The sequence below is a fragment of the Acinonyx jubatus genome, chromosome B3 (genome assembly GCF_027475565.1).
Source record: "Acinonyx jubatus isolate Ajub_Pintada_27869175 chromosome B3, VMU_Ajub_asm_v1.0, whole genome shotgun sequence".
NCBI lineage: Eukaryota > Metazoa > Chordata > Mammalia > Carnivora > Felidae > Acinonyx > Acinonyx jubatus.
In genome coordinates, this window is record NC_069386.1 from 25575132 (window position 1) to 25588883 (window position 13752).

Genomic DNA, 13752 nt, shown 5'->3' on the forward strand with positions numbered 1-13752 from the left:
GCTTCAGTCCGAGCTGTGGTCCCCTCTATTTTATTTTGCACCTCATTTATAGCATTTTTTAGCTCCTCCTGACTGTTTCTCAGTCCCCTGATCTCTGTAGGAATAGATTCTCTGCTGTCCTCTATGTTTTTTTCAAGCCTAGAGATTAATTTTATGTCTATTATTTTAAATTCATGTTCTGTTACATTGCTTAAATCGTTTTTTGATCAATTTGTTAGCTGTCGCTACTTCCTGGAGTTTCTTTTGAGGAGAATTCTTCCGTTTTGTCAGTTTGGATAGTCCCTGGAGTGGCGGGGAACTGCAGGGCACTTCCCCTGTGCTGTCTGGAGTAACTTGTGTTGGTGGGCGTGGCCGCAGTCAGACTCAATTTCTGTTCCCAGCCCACCACTGGGGCCACAGTCAGACTAGTGTGTACCTTATCTTCCCATCTCCCAGGGGCAGGGCTAACTGTGGAGTGGTGTGGGCCCAGTCTGGGCTTCTTACACACTGCTAGGCTTGTGGTGCTGCTTCTATGGGATCTGGCATATTAGCTGGGTGGATCCACAAGGTGCACAGGGGGGGAGGGGCAGGCTTAGCTCACTTTGCCTGGGTGGTCCCCTGGGGGAAGGGCCCTGGTGAGGGAGGCAGGCAGACCCATCAGAGGGATGTATACACAGAAGCACAGTGTTGGGTGTTTTCGCGGTGCAAGCAAATTCGGTGACAGAAACTGGTTCCCTTTGGGATTTCAGCTGGGGGATGGGTGAGAGAGATGGTGCTGCCCAGCACCTTTGCTCCCTGCCCAGCTGAACTCTGTCTTCTGGGGCTCAACACATCTTCCTCCCATTGTCCTCTTGCCCTCTGGCACTCTGAGCAGAGCTGTTGACTTATAACATTCCAGATGTTAAGTCCCACTGGCTGTAAGAACTCATGCAGTCCAGCTCTGCCTTGCTGGGCAGGCTGGCCCTCCAACGCCCTGGCTCCCACCCACCAGTCTGTGTAGTGCGCACTGCCTCTCTGCCCTTCTTACCCTCTTCCTTGGGCCTCTTGTCTCTGCTTGGCTCTGGAGAGTCCATTCTGCTAGTCTTCTGGTGGTTTTCTGGGTTATTTAGGCAGGTGTGGGTGGAATCTAAGTGATCAGCAGGACTCCCTGAGCCCAGCGTCCTCCTACCCTGCCATCTTGTCTCCTCTCCTCCCCTCTAAATTTTTATCAACAATATTTGTAGTTTTCATTGTATATTGTTTTATATTGTCATATTTAGCCTTAAGTATTTCATAGTTTTTTATATTATTTAAACATTTAATTTAATTTAATTTAATTTAATAAATTTAAGGTTTATTTATTCATTTTGAGAGAGAGTGTGTGTGCATGCAAGCTGGGGAGGGGCAGAGAGAGAGAACCGCAAGAAGGCTCAATGCAGAGCCTGACATGGGGCTCCAACTCATGGACCATGAGATCATGACCTGAGCCAAAATCAAGATTCTGATGCTTAACAAACTGAGCCACCCAGGCACTCAAAGTTTTATTTTATTTTACTTAAAATGTTTTAAACATTTTATTTTATCTTTTAAGAGATAGAGAAGGACAGAGAGTGAACAGAGGAGGGGTAGAGAGAGAGAGAGGGAGATACAGAATCAATCCAAAGCAGGCTCCAGGGTCTGAGCTGCTCCGAGCAGCTCTGAGCCCGCAGAGCTCTATGTGGGGCTCAAACCCATTAATGTAAGATCATGTCCTGAATGGAAGTCAGATGCTCAACCAACTGAGCCACCCAGGCACCCCAAGTTTTATTTTATTAATCTCAATTTTAATCAGTCATTATTGTTATATAGAAACAAAATTGATTTTTTTTCATATTGTTCATGCATCCTTCACCCTCATTAAATTCTCTTAATATGTCTAGAAGCTTTTTCAGGATCACATTATTCCAGATAAATACTCCTGTGTCTGTAATGATAATTTTACTTCTTAATTTCAAATTTTGATGCCTTGTACTTAGCTTTTTAGCCTTATTGTAAGTGACTATAACCTTCAGTATAATGTTCAACAGAAGTGGTAACAGTGAATAGACTTGAATTTATACTAATTTTAGGTGGCAAACATTCATTCAGTCTCTCACAATTAAGCATGATGTGAGCTTGGTGGTTTTTTGGTAGATGTGCTTTTTCAAAAGAAGGAAATTCCCTTAGATTATTTTGTTTTGCTGAAATTTTTAGCAGAAGTGGATGTTGCTTTTGTTCAAATGCTTTTTCTCCATCTATTAAGTTGATCGTATTGGGTTTCTCTTTTCATTTGTTAAAATGATGATTTAAATTGAATGATTTAGAATAGTGGTCAGCAAAGTATAGCCCAAGGTCCAGCTGTTTTTGTGAATAAAGTTTTCTTGGGGACATAGCCATGCCATCCATTTATATATTGTTTGATAGCTATGTTTATGCTATAGTGGAAGAGTTGAATAGTTGTGACAAAGACTATATACTGTAATCTAAAATATTTATTAGTTGGCCATTTACAGAAATAATTAGCTGATCTCTTATTTAGAATATTAAATCAACCTTGCATTTCTGGGATAAACTCTACTTGGTAATGATGTATTGTCCTCTTTATATGTTGCTAAATATAATCTAAAATTTAGTTTAGGACATTTGCATCTATATAAATGAGGAATTTTGGTTTATAATTTTCTTATGTTGTAATGTCTTTTTCTGGTTTTTATAGTAAAGCTGACCTTATTGATTGGACAAACATTCCCTCCTCCTCAATTTTTGAAAGATTTTGTTTATAATTTGTATCATTTCTTTTTAAAGTAATTGATTAAATTCATGAGTGAAGCTATCTGAACCTAGAGTGTATTTGTTTGTTTATCTGTTTGTTTGTTGAAGGGGAAGATTTTTTACTACTAACTCCTTTTCTCTAATAGAGATAAGGCTATCCATATTATCTGTTTCATCCTGGTTTAGCCTTGTTAGTGTATGTCTTGTAAGGAATTTAACATGCCACATTTATTGGCATGAAGTTGTTCAATATGTTCTTACTATCCTTTAATATTTATAGACCCTGTAGTGCTAGTTTCTCCTCCTTGGTCTCTCCAGATATTGGGTTCCATCTACTCAACTCAAAATCTTCCATGTTCTACCTGGATACTTAACTTTGCCAAGGCATTGACAACTGGGACAATTATAGGCTTACCTGGTATGTTTTCTGTCTCTGAGAAATTCCTTCATTATCCAGTTTCAATGTCTTAAAAGTCATTGTTTTATACTTTTCTGTCTTATTTTCATTTGTTTCAGGTAACATGTTAGTTAGATCCAGTCTCTAAAACTCTTTCTTGACTGGAACCAAAAGTTCCTGATTATATTATCGATCTTTAACTTTTCTTGTTTATTTTTATATGCATTTCAAATGATCTATTTCTCTATCAACATAGCTTAAGTTACATATTGAAATTTGATAGCCTTTATTTATATATCATTTAGTTCATGATATTTTTAAAAATTCCATTATTATTTTTTATTCCCCTCATGCATTATGTAAAAGCACTGTCTTAATTCCCAAATGGGTAAATATTTTCTAGTCATTTGTGAGCACAGAGGAGGAGGATTGCTGATATCTAAATTTAATTTCACTGAAGTAAAAAAAAATATAAGAAATGTGGTTTCAATTCTAAATATATTAATTCTGTCCTTATCTCTTATTATATGGTCAATTTTAGTAAATGTTCTATGTATATGTAAAAATAATGTATATTTTGGAATTGTTACATGCAGTGTTTTATATATGTGAATGTGGTCTTTCTTTTTCAAATCTGATATATTTTTTCCTGAATTTTTTGAGTTCTGTTTCCATCAGTTTATGGTGTAGAATATGATCAACTTTAGGAAATGCTCATTCATTCTTTCAACAAAAATTGATTATATGTCTATTTGTGCCTATTTGTTCATTTTCCTCAGCAAAAGATCCCCCTAGTTTATGCTTCTATGAAAATGTCTAGCAATAGGTAACTGTACATGGGGCATGGGAGAAAAAAGGGTAGGGCTGACTTTCTCATATACATAATTCAACAAGTCTTCCAATTTCTGTCCCAGTTCTCATTCTTGTCTTTGTTATATCTGCTTCCTGTAATTCTGGAATATCTTCTGTATCTACCAGACATTTGGCTCCTTTCCACTGTACCCTCTCAGTACCCAGTCTAGATAGCTGCTTTTTCTGTTTTATTACTCAAAAAAATCTGTATCTATTTTATTTTATCAAATTTTTTCCCTTTGATGAATGTTTTTTGATGCCTAAGTGTTTTGGGGTAAGCTTTTTTGGCTCATACAGTAAAGGGTTACTATTTTACATAACAAGAACACTGGAGTAAAGATTACTGTAGGATTGGCTTGTTGACAGTTCTTGCATCTTTCCATCTGCCAACTGTGTTAAAGCAATCCCCAGGTCAGTTCTCCTCAGGACCACAAGATGGCTCTAGCAGATTCCACTGTTACTTCATGGGAAGGCCCAGACATCTCTTCTGTGCTTCATTAACTACCGCTGTATCTCTCACGGGACAATGGTGGTTGACACGGAGAAGGATAGATGTTGAGGGAGGAGAGAAAGTGTGGCTAGATCATGTAGGCTCTTTGGTGGTTGCAGTTTTATTTTAATTTATTCTAACTAAAATAGGAAGTCATAGAGAATGATAGAAATAACATAGGAAATGGTGTGATTTCTTTTTGTTGAGCCTTAAAATATCACATCAGATTTTACATGGAGGAGAGATTGATTATGGGGTGACATATAAGAAAGATAATAGAAAAATGTGTTAAGACTAGTAATCTATAAGAGCTAAAACTAAGATTAAATAATCTATTTGTTTAGTTTATTTATTTATTTATTTTGAGGGAGACAGAGAAAACACGAGCAGTGTGTTTGTTTGTTTGTTTGTTTGGGTACCAAATTACTTTATTTGAAGGAATGGTACAAATGAAAGAAGTTAAGTAGATGTTTTGGTACAACTTATAGAAAAGGAAAAGGTAACCCAAACATGCATGCATTTCTTTGGTGACCAGGGAAGTCACCCTTGTGGATATGGGAAGACAGCCTAAGGCTTAGTTATCATTATCACTGTTTCCCAAAGTGTTCTTGTCAAAGAGTTAGTCTGTCATGCCAGAATCAGGAGCCCCTCTTGTGCAGGTTGGTTACCTGGTCACCCAATTCTTTGATGGATTTCACCTGCTCATTCAGGTAATGAGTCTCAATGAAGTCACATAAATGGAGGTCACTTTTATCAGTGGCCAGTTTGTGCACCTCCAGTAGTGAAAGATTCACACTCTTTTCCAAGTGTAACATACACTCTATTGCATTCAGTCTGTTCTCCCAATCATCACCGTCTGGTTTCGTGATGTCCTAAAGGAAGATTCTGCCACCTGGTTGGTTCTGCAGCTTCATCAGCTTCTCAGCATGTTCCCTCTCCTCATGAGATTGGTGAAGAAAATATTTGGCAAAGTTCTTCAAAGCCCCATCATCAATGTCAAAGTAGTAAGAGATAGGAAGCATTGAGCTCCAGGTTATTCTGGCCATTGAAGCAGTCTCCAGGCCTGGTGGTAGTTCTGGTGCACCTGCAAGGAGTCCTGGGTCCTATGGCTAAAAGAGAGGCTGTGGGGTCCGGGAGCGCCGTGGCACCAGTCAGAGGGGACTGTGAAGAGATGGTGAAGTGCTGGCTCTGAGGGCACCCTCCCCTCACGCCCTTGTGGGCGGGGTTCAGCACTGGTTCAGTCCAAGCACTGTTGAAGCAGGAAACCACAGTGATTCTCCGAGCAGAGAAAGAGAGAGGGATAGAGAGAATCCCAAACAGGTTCCACACTGCCAGCACAGAGCCGGATGTTGGACTTAAACATAAGAAACTCCAACATCATAACCTGAGCCAAAAGCAAGAATCCAGTCGTTTAACCTACTCAGCCACCCAGGTGCCCCTTAAATAATATATTTCTATCCCCTGCATGTAAGTTAATTAAAACCAACAGCAGGTGAATTTTGCAACTTTAATTTATTCTCCAAAAAGAACATTTTTTTCTTTATGCCTGTGAGCATTTTCTACTTCACCTTTCTTCTTATGTTTTGTTAAAATAAATATCAAAAATCATAGCAAAGTATTAAAACACACATATATGAAAGATCCAATGCTAATGCTTCAGTAAGTAAGGGCTGGCAAGTGCACAAAATTATAAGTAGAACTTCCTCCTCTTTTTTTCATTACAGTGCTGTCTAATATGTGCTACAACTTATTGCAGAGTATGTCAAATATTACGGATGAAAGCAGAAGTGTTATAAAGTAACACTATTAGTGCTTCCTCTTCTATTTAGACATAGTAAATAGTAAATAAGAACTATGAAAATTGACATAGTTTCATGTTTTTCTATCCAGATGTATGTATTCTCTCTTTTTTTATTCAAGTTTTCTCATTCAATGACATTTTGTGATTATCTTCATTAAGATCCTACAGAGTACTTACACTTACCAAAGGTATTTTGTTAATTGCTTGTCTAATGTGAAGATTATTCTCTTTATATGCTTACATTTTTCTTGATGATTTAAATAGCTTCTATTAGAACATATATTTAGTAAGTAGCTAACCATCTTGGTAAACTATTAAAAAATAATTTATAATATTTGCTTCAACTTGCTCAAGTTTCTATGTATACATTAGAATACTTGAAAAGAATACTTTTGTCTTTTATTTCTTTTCTTGCCTTTTTGCTTTGAGAAAACATCCAAAATAATACTAATGAGGCTATCTTTAATGTGTCTACATAAAAAGGGCAATTTCATATGGTTGACATTTAAATATTAACAATTTCATTAAATATGGTTAGAATAAATAATCCACTTAAAAGATAGTGATTCTCAGATTTACTAGATTTATTTTTACAATATTGAATATTCTTACTTAAAAAAAGCAATTTCAAGTATGATGTGTTGTAGTAGAAAGATTAAAAATAAAGAATGAAGAAAGATATCTCTGAAATGGTACCCCAACAGGAAAATTATATAGCTATACTTTAACAAAATAGGCTTAATAAACTTTAAGGCAAGATTATTACTTGGGATCAAATGGATACTAGAGAATGAAAAATTGTCCAATCATTAAAAAAGACTCTTGGAAATGCTTATTTGTAAAAACAAACAAACAAGCAAACAGACAAAATACCAATGAGGTTGTAGAAAATTTGAGCAGTACTATTAACAAAATTGATCCTATGGACATTAATTGGATATTTCACCCAATAAATGCAGAATACATATTCTTTGCATGACCATGTAAAATATTTACAAACGTGTTATTATCTTAAAGCCTATCTCAATAAATTTCGAGACTGAAATACAAAACATGTTTCTTAAATAAAATGCAATTAATTTAGAAATCAGTGACAAAAGATAAATACAAAATTACTATTTTCTTGGAAATTAGCTCATAGGTCACAGAAGAAATAATAGGATTTTAAAAAACTTGAAGTGAAATAAAAAAAATCCAAATATCAAACTTGTGAGTTACAGCTAAAAATTAGTAGGATAAAATTTATAGCCATAAATACTTACATTTTAAAAGAAAAAAGACTAAAAATTTACTAGCTAAATGTACATTACATGATGGCGGAGAAAGAAAATCAAATTAAAAAAAAAAGTAGAAGGCAAGCATAATGAATTATTATAGAAGAGATCAAAGAAGTAGAAAACAAACATATAATAAAGGCAATTATTAGTTACTATGTACAAGCAATGGGTGATGGGTATTAAAGAGGGGACTTTCTGGGATGAGCACTGGGTGTCATACATAAGAGATGAAACACTGGGTTTTACTCCTGAAGCCAAGACTACATTGTATGTTAATTATCTTGAGTTTAAATTAAAAAAAAAAAAACAACATAAAATAAAACCCTGATTTTAATATTCTAGAAAATTTAGTAAATATACAAGCCACTGACATATTACTGAAAACATGTTCTCTTTCTCTTAAGTAGCAAATATTGGATTAAACTAAGAAGACCTCGGTAAAAAATTTAAAAAATAAATGAAAAGGCAAAACAAACAAACAAACAAAATATAATTACTAGCAAGGCCAAAGTTGATTATTTGAAAACACAAATAGGGGCACCTGGGTGGATCAGTTGGTTAAGTGTCAGACTTCAGCCCAGGTCATGATCTCATGGTTCATGAGTTTGAGCACCCCAGTGGGCTCTGTGCTGACAGCTTAGAGCCTGGAGCCTGCTTCTGATTCTGTGTTTCCCTCTCTGTCTCTGCTCCTGTCCTCCTTATGCTCTGCCTCTCTCTCTCTCTCTTTCTCAAAAATAAGAATAAACATTAAATAATTTAAAAAAAGAAAAACAATAATGACATCTCTGGTGAGATTTCAATAGGAATAAAAAGACACTACACATAATATTTAGAAATAAAACATGAGGCATTACTACAAGTACTGCAGAAATTTAAAAAAATAATAAAAGGATATTATAATTTTTTTTTAATTCTGTGAAAATTGAGATATAATTTTATTTATTTAATTTATACTTACTTGAAAAAATAATAACCTTACCAAAACAGACCATAGAAGAAATAGAGAAATGCTGGCAACAAGAGTATGGTAACATTGTAGGCTTTCTGTCTGTTTGTGCTTTTGATATTCCCAACTACATTAATGAAAACCAAACAGAGCAGTTTGGATAGCAAAGGTGAGAGGTAGGAGTGTAAAACATATGCAACATTTTCAATCAAACTAAGTGACAAGGAATCTTTATGAAACTCAGAATAAAGGAAGACATGACCCAACACAAAAGAGCCAAAGGCTCTTTTGAGACCAGTCATTGCTCAGCAATGGCACAGAAATTTAAAGTATAGAATGACCCCAAGAACCCAAAATCACAAAAACCACCACCACCCCACCATCAGAAAACTGTAAACTAAGCAATAACCTGATGAGTAAATCTGGGATAAACTAGTATTATTCAGAAATGTTCTCACAGGCTTTTCATTGCAAATAAGCATGAAATTTATGGGGAAATATTAAATGGGAAGCAGTACTGAAGCAGACCAAATCACTTAAGATTCCAGAAAGATTAATCATTTCCTTTCCAAAGGACAAAAGTCTACCCCAAAGAATAATTTGTGGTAACAAAACATAAAAGGATCAGGATCACAGGAAAAAGATGGTTCAGAGATTGGAAAGATGTGGGGAAGAAAGGGTATGGCATAGGCAGACCTTAAAGACTACTGCAAAAGGAAAACACAGTGATGTAGAACTCTGACTCACACAGACACAAAGATTAGAAGACTTCTGGAATCATAGTTAATCCTGAGGAACATAGAAATGGATACACAGTTATTTTTTATACTTTTAAGATACTTTTATTTTTAAGAGTGTGCCTTGAGCCATGAAGTTGAGCTACGCTTGACAATTGCTGCTTTCACACAAGGTTCTAATAGAACAAAAAGAGTTCAAATCAAAGCCAGGACTTAGGAAATGGTTATATTAACTGAATAATATGCCAACAAATAATAAAACCTACTGGAAAAAAAAGTGACAAAAGGAAATACGAAACGTGAAATGTCAAAAATGTGATGAAAAATATCATACTATGAGTGCCCCACCACCACCATGTTTGGCATCTGCCTGCCTCACTTTCACCATCTCTTTATCACTGCCAAGGACATTTTCCAGTGGCTAGAGCTCTGCTTCTCTACTTTCGGAAATGGTAAAGTGCCTTAGAATAAAAGTTCTCCTGGAGCAACCCTCAATCAATAATGGGGATTTTAAAAAGACCTAATTCAAACACTCTTTTATGAAATTTGTGTCATCCTTGTGTCAGGACCATGCTAATCTTCTCTTTATTGATTCAATTTTCAGGGTACGTGCTGCCAACATGAGCATGCTCCAACATCCTTTAGATGGAATCATTCTGGACAGAATCTTTGCTTTAGTGTCTTGAGTTCCCCAGGGGGACTATGCCCTAGTTACCTAGAAAGAGAACTTTCTTGATAATGCACTCATTTGTCTGTCTTTCTTTCCTTGCCTCACTTCCAATCATCCCCCCCTGTGTTTTCTCCACCTTCCAAATGAACTACGTCACCCAATCCTCTTCTCATAGTTTCCTTCTTGGATAATCAAAACTAGAGACAAAAACTCTAGCTTAATATTTCCAAAGCATTTAACATGAAAAACACCCTAAGGGTGTTAAATACCATGATTACCACCATAAGAGAAAGAGAAAACAAAACAACAACAACAAAAAGAGTAAAATTATCAAATACAAATAGATAAAAGATAAAAATGGCATGAGAAAAATGTATACAGATAGAAGATATGTAGGACAGCTCAACATATATGATATGGAAGTTCTCTGATAAGAACACTAAAGCAATGAAACTAAGAAAATATTTAAAACTATAATAAAATATGTAAGTCACAGAGATGAAAAGTATAGACTAGGGATATAGTCAATAATATTATAATAATGTTGTATAGTGACAGATGGTTACTATACTAAATAGGAAATGATATTTGGAAATGATATTTTTGATAAAAGGTTAGTGTATCCAAACCATATAGACAACTTATACAACTCAACACCATAAAAGCAAATAATCCAAATTAAAAATTGCAAAAACATGAACAGACATTTTCCCCACAAAAGACATATGGATGTCCAACAGACATTTGAAAGATGATTAACATCATTCATTATCAGGGAAATTCAAATCAAAACCACAATGATATATCACCTCACACTTGTCAGAATGCCTAAAATTAACAACACAAGAAATAACAGGTGTTGGGGAGAATGTGGAGAAAAAAAGAGCCCTTTTGCTCTGTGGGTGGGAATGTAAATTGGTGCAGCCACTGTGGAAAAGAGTGTGGAGGTTCATCAAAAAGTTAAAAACAGAATCACCAGTAATTCCAATTTTGGAGATCAGTAATTCCACTGGAGATTTACCCAAATAATATAAAAACACTAATTCAAAGGGATATATGCACCCCAATGTTTATAGCATCATTATTTACAAATATCTGAACTATGGAAGCAGCCTATCTCCATCGATAGAGAGATAGATGATAGATGATAGATAGATAGATAGATAGATAGATAGATAGGTGATAGATGATAGATCTATAGATGATAGATAGATGATAGATAGATAGTGGAATATTACTGTCATAAAAAATTAAATCTTGCCATTTGCAAACATGGATAGATCTAGTGGGTATAATGCTAAGTGAAATAACTCAGAGAAGAACAAATGCCATATGATTTCACTCATATGTGTAATTTAAGAAGCAGAACAAATGACCAAAGAAAGGTAGAGACAAACCGAAAGATAGACTCTCAACTATGGAGAACAAACTGATGGTTACCAGAGTGGAAGTGGGTGGGGAGATGGGTGAAACATGTAAAGAGGTTTAAGAGTACACTTACAATGGGCACTAAGAAATGTATATAATTGTTGAATCACTATATCGTACACCTAAAACTGATATAACACTGTATGTCAACCATACTGGAATTAAAATTTATAAAAAATTAAAAATTAGGGATGCCTGGGTGGCTCAGTTGGTTAAGTGTCAGACTTCAGCTCAGGTCATGATCTCACAGTTCATGAGTTCCAGCCCGTGTCAGGTTCTATGCTGACTGGTCAGAGCCTGGAGCCTTCTTCAGATTCTGGGTCTCCTTCTCTCTCTGCCCTTCCCCCACTCATGCTCGGTCTCTCTCTCTCTCTCTTAAAAATATATAAACATTAAAATTTTTAAATAAAAAAAAATAACATTGTATCTCATTCTCCACGTATCAGGCACTTGTAAAGTATTTTCTATACTTTAATTCTTAGTGCCAGTATTTCCCCTGTTACCATTGTGGCTCACATTATTGCAACTGGACTACATGCTCCTGCTTTTGCTCCATGCATTCTTTTCTCAACATAGGTCCTACTGAAAGGAAGTCAGATCATATCACTACTCTGGCTAAAACCTTTCAGTAGCTTTACTTCTTACAAAACTTTTTGCCATTACCTGCAGTGTCATACAAGAGGCCATGAGAGTTCTCTGTCTTCATTGCCTCAAACCTCCATCATCCACCCCTCCAGCCATATTTGCATCTTCCATGACCCTTGAAAACACTTAGTGCACTACTGTCTGGAGCTGTGTATTTTCATTGCATTCAACTTAACAACCTTGCTCCAGATTTCTATAGGAACTCATTCCTTCACTCTCTTTAAGTCCTGAATCAGATGTCATTTTCCCTGGACATCTTATCTGAAATTTCAAACTTATCCACTGTAATACTTCCTACCTACCTTCTTTGCTTTATTTTTCTTCTTAGCTTTTACTGCTAGGTAATATAATATATATGCAACTTCTTTTTCTTTTCTTCATTTTTTAAGTGTCACCTTACTAGAGTGTAAACTCCATGAGGGGTCCAATGAAGCATTGTTTTCCATTTTACAAAGGAAGGAGCTGATAGGGAGGTAAAATGATTTGAACATTGCTGGGCTAGTGGGTAAAACTGCATAGGTCCAAATAATGAGCAATCCAGGATTCCCACCAAGAAGAGATGTTTTAGGTATGAGATGAAAACAGAATGGAGCTTAAAGAGATCTGGAAACATGGTAAATATGATGTGGTTTTAGGGGAAATTACAGAAATGCTACTTTATAACAATAATTCATGTACTTTTAGGGCAGAGGGAGTGATGTTTGTTTTAATATGCCCAAACTTCTCCCTCTTTGTATTAAAGTGTATCCTTCTTCCATAAGCCTGTGACTAGATGAACATAGTGTGAGAAGCAAGCAAAAGAGTGGGCTAGGAAGAGTAGATAATAACAGAACAGTTTGGCTATGTGGGCACACCATCTTCACATACATTATCTCATTATCTCTCTATTTCCTTCCAATGTTTAGAGATGAAAGATCAAAGGGAATAAATCACTTGTCTGGGGTCACCCAATTAGGAAGCTGCAATGTTAGTGCTTACTTTCAACTTTGTCTTGTCCCAACACCTATACTCCTTACTGTTACTAATGATACTGTACTATTCTGGTTTTTGTAGAACAATCCAGAGTCATTTATTTTGGTCACATTGCAACAGCTCCATTGCAATTGTGTATTAGAAAACTTCTTTGATTACTTCAAGATAAATCATTATGTTTCTTTCTGATGTGTGACACTTTGATGTTAATTGAATCCAAGCACCTGAGAAGTATTTTAATTTATGTCACCATTTAAATTAGTATGGCATTATTTCAAAAGATGACTGTAGTTCAGAATTTTGAAGCATGGAAAGCATCCATCAGAACAAAATCAGAAGCTCACAAAAGTAGCATTACAGTAGGTAGTACCTTTCCTTTGAGACAGGTGAAATATTCTGCAGATATAAACAATCCATAGATATCTCTGTTATAATGACAACATTTAGATATAGTAGTTACATTTAGATACAGTAAAGTATATAGAAGCTGTGAATGTGAAATATTTACCAGATTGAAAGAGTTTAGTGTCAGACTACATACCCTTCCTATTTTATTTCTTTTACAGTGTTTACCACATTGTGAATATATACATATATATGTATATATATTCTCTTTCTCTCATATATATGACACACATATATAAACACATACGTATATAAACACATACAGTGTTTACCACATTCTGACTATATATATATATATATATATATATATATATATGGGAGAAAGAGAATCTTAAGCAGGCTCCACACTCAGTGAGGTGAGTGAGGAGCCCAAGGCGGGGCTCA

At 35.6% G+C, this 13752-nt stretch overlaps 1 non-coding gene across 1 annotated transcript; it reads right to left on the reverse strand.

Moving 5' to 3' along the window:
- Positions 1–9768: 9768 nt before the first annotated feature.
- Positions 9769–9876, reverse strand: LOC113602065 (U6 spliceosomal RNA). The gene has a single exon (XR_003423445.1). It is a non-coding gene; the product is annotated as a U6 spliceosomal RNA (small nuclear RNA).
- Between the last annotated feature and the right edge of the window lie 3876 nt (positions 9877–13752).